The following is a 7,745-nucleotide window of genomic DNA, read 5'->3' as shown; positions in this document are numbered from 1 at the left end:
CTCTGAGAGCCTCCGCTCACGTATGACTGTCACTGAGAGCCTCCGCTCACGTATGACTGTCACTGAGAGCCTCCGCTCACGTATGACTGTCTCTGAGAGCCTCCGCTCACGTATGACTGTCACTGAGAGCCTCCGCTCACGTATGACTGTCACTGAGAGCCTCCGCTCACGTATGACTGTAACTGAGAGCCTCCGCTTAGGTATGACTGTCACTGAGAGCCTCCGCTCACGCATGATTGTCACTGAGAGCCTCCGCTTAGGTATGACTGTCACTGAGAGCCTCCACTTAGGTATGACTGTCACTGAGAGTCTCCGCTTAGGTATGACTGTAACTGAGAGCCTCCGCTTAGGTATGACTGTCACTGAGAGCCTCCACTTAGGTATGACTGTCACTGAGAGTCTCCGCTTAGGTATGACTGTAACTGAGAGCCTCCGCTTAGGTATGATTGTCACTGAGAGCCTCCGCTCACGTATGACTGTCACTGAGAGCCTCCGCTCACGTATGACTGTAACTGAGAGCCTCCGCTTAGGTATGACTGTAACTGAGAGCCTCCGCTTAGGTATGACTGTCACTGAGAGCCTCCGCTCACGCATGATTGTCACTGAGAGCCTCCGCTTAGGTATGACTGTCACTGAGAGCCTCCGCTTAGGTATGACTGTCACTGAGAGCCTCCACTTAGGTATGACTGTCACTGAGAGTCTCCGCTTAGGTATGACTGTCACTGAGAGCCTCCGCTTACGCATTGCTGTCTGTGAGAGCCTCCGCTCACGTATGACTGTCACTGAGAGCCTCCACTCACGTATGACTGTGACTGAGAGCCTCCGCTTAGGTATGACTGTCACTGAGAGCCTCCGCTCACGCATGATTGTCACTGAGAGCCTCCGCTTAGGTATGACTGTCACTGAGAGACTCCACTTAGGTATGACTGTCACTGAGAGCCTCCGCTTAGGTATGACTGTCACTGAGAGCCTCCGCTTAGGTATGACTGTAACTGAGCGCCTCCGCTTAGGTATGACTGTAACTGAGCGCCTCTGCTTAGGTATGACTGTCACTGAGAGCCTCCGCTTAGGTATGACTGTCACTGAGAGCCTCCACTTAGGTATGACTGTCACTGAGAGTCTCCGCTTAGGTATGACTGTAACTGAGAGCCTCCGCTTAGGTATGATTGTCACTGAGAGCCTCCGCTCACGTATGACTGTCACTGAGAGCCTCCGCTCACGTATGACTAACTGAGAGCCTCTGCTTAGGTATGACTGTAACTGAGAGCCTCCGCTTAGGTATGACTGTCACTGAGAGCCTTCGCTCACGCATGATTGTCACTGAGAGCCTCCGCTTAGGTATGACTGTCACTGAGAGCCTCCGCTTAGGTATGACTGTCACTGAGAGCCTCCGCTTAGGTATGACTGTCACTGAGAGCCTCCACTTAGGTATGACTGTCACTGAGAGTCTCCGCTTAGGTATGACTGTCACTGAGAGCCTCCGCTTACGCATTACTGTCTCTGAGAGCCTCCGCTCACATATGACTGTCACTGAGAGCCTTCGCTCACGTATGACTGTGACTGAGAGCCTCCGCTTAGGTATGACTGTCACTGAGAGCCTCCGCTCACGCATGATTGTCACTGAGAGCCTCCGCTTAGGTATGACTGTCACTGAGAGCCTCCGCTTAGGTATGACTGTCACTGAGAACCTCCACTTAGGTATGACTGTAACTGAGAGCCTCCGCTTAGGTATGACTGTCACTGAGAGCCTCCGCTTAGGTATGACTGTAACTGAGCGCCTCTGCTTAGGTATGACTGTCACTGAGAGCCTCCGCTTAGGTATGACTGTCACTGAGAGCCTCCGCTCACGCATGACTGTCACCGAGAGCTTCCGCTTAGGTATGACTGTCACTGAGAGCATCCGCTTAGGTATGACTGTCACTGAGAGCCTCCGCTTAGGTATGACTGTCACTGAGCGCCTCAACATACGCATGACTGTAAATCGCGTTGGATAAAAGCACACATTATTATTATGTATTATTAGTCAGTATTATTGCAGTAAAGACATCTTGTAAGAGTTACGGCACTCTGCTGATTACATGTCACCACCAGTTACTCCCCAACCCTGCTAGAAACTACAGATCACCACCAGTTCCTCTCCAACCCTGCTAGAAACTACGTATCACCACCAGTTCCTCCCCAACCCTGCTAGAAACTACAGATCACCACCAGTTCCTCCCCAACCCTGCTAGAAACTACAGATCACCACCAGTTCTTCCACAACCCTATTAGAAACTACAGATCATCACCAGTTCCTCTCCAACCCTGCTAGAAACTACAGATCACCACCAGATCCTCCCCAACCCTGCTAGCAACTACAGATCACCACCAGTTCCTCTCCAACCCTGCTAGAAACTACAGATCATCACCAGTTCCTCTCCAACCTAGCTAGAAACTACAGATCACCACCAGTTCCTCCCCAACCCTGCTAGAAACTACAGATCATCACCAGTTCCTCTCCAACCCTGCTAGAAACTACAGATCACCACCAGTCCCTCTCCAACCCTGCTAGAAACTACAGATCATCACCACCAGTTCCTCCCCAACCCTGCTAGAAACTACAGATCACCACCAGTCCCTCTCCAACCCTGCTAGAAACTACAGATCATCACCAGTTCCTCTCCAACCCTGCTAGAAACTACAGATCACCACCAGTTCCTCTCCAACCCTGCTAGAAACTACAGATCATCTCCAGTTCCTCTCCAACCCTGCTAGAAACTACAGATCACCACCAGTTCCTCCCCAACCCTGCTAGAAACTACAGATCACCACCAGTTCCTCTCCAACCCTGCTAGAAACTACAGATCATCACCAGTTCCTCTCCAACCCTGCTAGAAACTACAGATCATCACCAGTTCCTCTCCAACCCTGCTAGAAACTACAGATCACCACCAGTTCCTCTCCAACCCTGCTAGAAACTACAGATCACCACCAGTTCCTCTCCAACCCTGCTAGAAACTACAGATCACCACCAGTTCCTCTCCAACCCTATTAGAAACTACAGATCACCACCAGTTCCTCTCCAACCCTGCTAGAAACTACAGATCACCATCAGTTCCTCCCCAACCCTGCTAGAAACTACAGATCACCACCAGGTCCTCTCCAACCCTGCTAGAAACTACAGATCACCACCAGTTCCTCTCCAACCCTGCTAGAAACTACAGATCACCACCAGTTCCTCCCCAACCCTGCTAGAAACTACAGATCATCACCAGTTCCTCCCAACCCTGCTAGAAACTACAGATCACCACCAGTTCCTCTCCAACCCTGCTAGAAACTACAGATCACCACCAGTTCCTCCTCCAACCCTGCTAGAAACTACAGATCATCACCAGTTCCTTCTCCAACCCTGCTAGAAACTACAGATCACCACCAGTTCCTCTCCAACCCTGCTAGAAACTACAGATCACCACCAGGTCCTCTCCAACCCTGCTATAAACTACAGATCACCACCAGTTCCTCTCCAACCCTGCTAGAAACTACAGATCATGATTTGTTCCATGAAACATTTATTATGAGGACCAGTAATCATATAATTCATCAGGAACAGCGAGTGTACTCTTTTGTGATAATATTTATAATCTGTTTGGAAGCAGATCCTTCAAATAAATAAATGACACCGTTTCTTTTGTTTCAGCCATGTGGTTTCTCCTCGGCTGTCTAAGCAGAGAAAGTGAGTCTGGCTGAAGGAAACAGCACAGCTGGCTAGTAAACGCAGTTTCATGCTAAGGGTCACGGTCCAAAAAGCACCCTATTCCCTATGTAGTGTACTACTTTTGACCAGAGCCTTCCTATGTAGTGCACTACTTTTGACCATAGGGTCATTTGGGACACAATAATCCATCAGATCAAGTGCTTCCAGCCAGGACAGAAACACACCACCAGACAAGACAGGATGAAACCTTCAGTACAGGACAGGAGGAAACCTTCAGTACAGAAACACACCAGCTGACAAGACAGGATGAAACCTTCAGTACAGAAACACACCACCTGACAAGACAGGATGAAACCTTCAGGACAGAAACAGACCACCAGACAAGACAGGATGAAACCTTCAGTACAGGACAGGATGAAACCTTCAGGACAGGACAGGAGGAAACCTTCAGTACAGAAACACACCACCAGACAGGACAGCATGAAACCATCAGGACAAGACAGGATGAAACCTTCAGGACAGAAACACACCACCAGACAAGACAGGATGAAACCTTCAGGACAGAAACACACCATCAGACAAGACAGGATGAAACCTTCAGTTCAGGACAGAAACACACCACCAGACAAGACAGGATGAAACCATCAGTACAGAAACAGGCCACCAGACAGGACAGGATGAAACCTTCAGGACAGAAACACACCACCAGACAAGACAGGATGAAACCTTCAGTACAGCAACAGACCACCAGACAAGACAGGATGTAGACTTCAGGACAGAAACAGGCCACCAGACAGGACAGGATGAAACCTTCAGTACATGACAGCTCAAGGAGAAAGAAGAGAAAGCTGTTTTAAAAATCCATTCAAACATGACATGACATTGGATAGAGTTGGAGGAGATTCTCAAGTCTTCTGCACAACCTGGAATTCCTGTCTGACAGAGTTTCTAACAACCTGGAATTCCTGGCTGACAGAGTTTCTAACAGCCTGGAATTCCTGGCTGACAGAGTTTCTCATCAAAGAAAAAAGAAGTAGTCACACAGACACACCACACACACAACAACCAACACCACACACACACAACAACCAACACCACACACACACACACAACCAACCACACACACACACACACCAACACCACACACACACACAAAATAGTTCCTCCACTAATGATATCCACTCATTTCCCTTTTATATGAGATGTTGAAGACAGACGCCGTGCTGGTTTCACAGTCAGCATTACTCCACTACAGCCTGCTTTCCCAATGTTCCTCCAGCGTGCTTTCAGACACACACACACACACACACACACACACACACACACACACACACACACACACACACACACACACACACACACACACACACACACACACACACACACACACACACACACACACACACACACACACACACACCACCAGCTTCTATCCAGTCTCCTCTCCTCTGTTTGTTTATAAGCACCTGTTCACAGCAGTTTACCCAGGGGGCATCTCTCCCCTAATCTGCCGTTAACAAGCGAGCCCCTTAACGACCATTGACCAGGTATTTACATCCTGTTAAATGCTGCTTTGTCCAGGTTCTCACAACACAATGGGCCTGGTGATGTGGTTAATGATGAGTTTGTCATGCCACAACAGGAAATGCCTTGGGTAATAAACTGGGAATAAATAAATTAAATCTTCCTCCCCCATCCTCTTCTCTCTTCCTCTCCTCCAACCTCTTCTCTCCTCCTCCTCCAACCTCTTCTCTCTTCCTCTCCTCCTCCAACCTCTTCTCTCCTCCTCCAACCTCTTCTCTCTTCCTCTCCTCCTCCAACCTCTTCTCTCTACCTCTCCTCCTCCAACCTCTTCTCTCTTCCTCTCCTCCTCCAACCTTTTCTCTCCTCCTCCTCCAACCTCTTCTCTCTTCCTCTCCTCCTCCAACCTCTTCTCTCTACCTCTCCTCCTCCAATCTCTTCTCTCTACCTCTCCTCCTCCAACCTCTTCTCTCCTCCAACCTCTTCTCTCTTCCCTCCTCCTCCAACCTCTTCTCTCCTCCTCCACCAACCTCTTCTCTCTTCCTCTCCTCCTCCAACCTCTTCTCTCTACCTCTCCTCCTCTCTCCTCTTCCTCTCCTCTTCCAACCTCTTCTCTCTACCTCTCCTCCTCCAACCTCTTCTCTCTTCCTCTCCTCCTCCAACCTCTTCTCTCTTCCTCTCCTCCAACCTCTTCTCTCCTCCTCCACCAACCTCTTCTCTCTTCCTCCTCCTCCAACCTCTTCTCTTCCTCTCCTCTTCCAACCTCTTCTCTCTACCTCTCCTCCTCCAACCTCTTCTCTCTTCCTCTCCTCCTCAAACCTCTTCTCTCTTCCTCTCCTCCTCCATCCTCTTCTCTCTTCCTCTCCTCCTCCATCATCTTCTCTCTTCCTCTCCTCCTCCAACCTCTTCTCTCTTCCTCTCCATCATCTTCTCTCTTCCTCTCCTCCTCCAACCTCTTCTCTCTTCCGCTTCTCCTCCTCCAACCTCTTCTCTCTTCCTCTCCTCCTCCAACCTCTTCTCTCTTCCTCTCCTCCTCGATCTCCCTTCTTTCCTTTCTCTAACACATACCGGTAACTGAAATACTTATCCTCCCCTCTCTTACCTTCTCTAACACACTCACTCACTCTGTTCTGTTCTCCTAAAGGTCTGTCTGACTGTTCTGTTGTCCTAAAGGTCTGTCTGTCTGTCTGTCTGTCTGTCTGTCTGTCTGTCTGTCTGTCTGTCTGTCTGTCTGTCTGTCTGTCTGTCTGTCTGTCTGTCTGTCTGTCTGTCTGTCTGTCTGTCTGTCTGTCTGTCTGTCTGTCTGTCTGTCATGAAGTGCTTTGAAAGGCTGGTAATGGCTCACATCAACACCATTATCCCAGAAACCCTAGACCCACTCCAATTTGCATACCACCCAAACAGATCCACAGATGATGCAATCTCTATTGCACTCCACACTGCCCTTTCCCACCTGGACAAAAGGAACACCTATGTGAGAATGCTATTCATTGACTACAGCTCAGCGTTCAACACCATAGTACCCTCAAAGCTCATCACTAAGCTAAGGAACCTGGGACTAAACACCTCCCTCTGCAACTGGATCCTGGACTTCCTGACGGGCCGCCCCCAGGTGGTGAGGGTAGGTAGCAACACATCTGCCACGCTGATCCTTAACACTGGAGCTCCCCTGGGGTGTGTGCTCAGTCCCCTCCTGTACTCCGTGTTCACCCACGACTGCATGGCCAGGCACGAGTCCAACACCATCATTACGTTTGCAGACGACACAACAGTGGTAGGCCTGATCACCGACAATGACGAGACAGCCTATAGGGAGGAGGTCAGAGACCTGGCGGTGCCAGAATAACAACCTATCCCTCAACGTAACCAAGACTAAGGAGATGATTGTGGACTACAGGAAAAGGAGCACCGAGCACGTCCCCATTCTCATTGACGGGGCTGTAGTGGAGCAGGTTGAGAGCTTCAAATTCCTTGGTGTCACATCAACAAACATCAACTATTCCCCCTCAGGAAACTAAAAAGATTTGGCATGGGTCCTGAGATCTTCAAAAGGTTCTACAGCTGCAACATCAAGAGCATCCTGACCGGTTGCATCACTGCCTGGTACGGCAACTGCTCGGCCTCCGACTGCAAGGCACTTCAGAGGGTAGTGCGTACAGCCCAGTACATCACTGGGGCAAAGCTGCCTGCCATCCAGGACCTCTACACCAGGCGGTGTCAGAGGAAGACGCTGAAAATTGTCAAAGACCCCAGCCACCCCAGTCATAGACTGTTCTCTCTACTACCGCATGGCAAGCGGTGCCAAGTCTAGGACAAAAAAGCTTCTCAACAGTTTTTACCGCCAAGCCATAAGACTCCTGAACAGGTAACCAAATGGTTACCCAGACTATTTGCATTGTGTGCCCCCCCACCCCTCTTTTACGCTGCTGCTACTCTCTGTTTATCTTATATGCATAGTCACTTTAACTATACATTAATGTACATACTACCTCAATTAGGCTGACCAACCAGTGCTCCCGCACATTGGCTA

Source organism: Salmo salar, chromosome 18 (genome assembly GCF_965601325.2).
Source record: "Salmo salar chromosome 18, fSalSal1, whole genome shotgun sequence".
In the NCBI taxonomy this organism is placed as follows: Eukaryota; Metazoa; Chordata; class Actinopteri; order Salmoniformes; family Salmonidae; genus Salmo; species Salmo salar.
Note: the sequence above shows the minus strand (reverse complement) of the source record.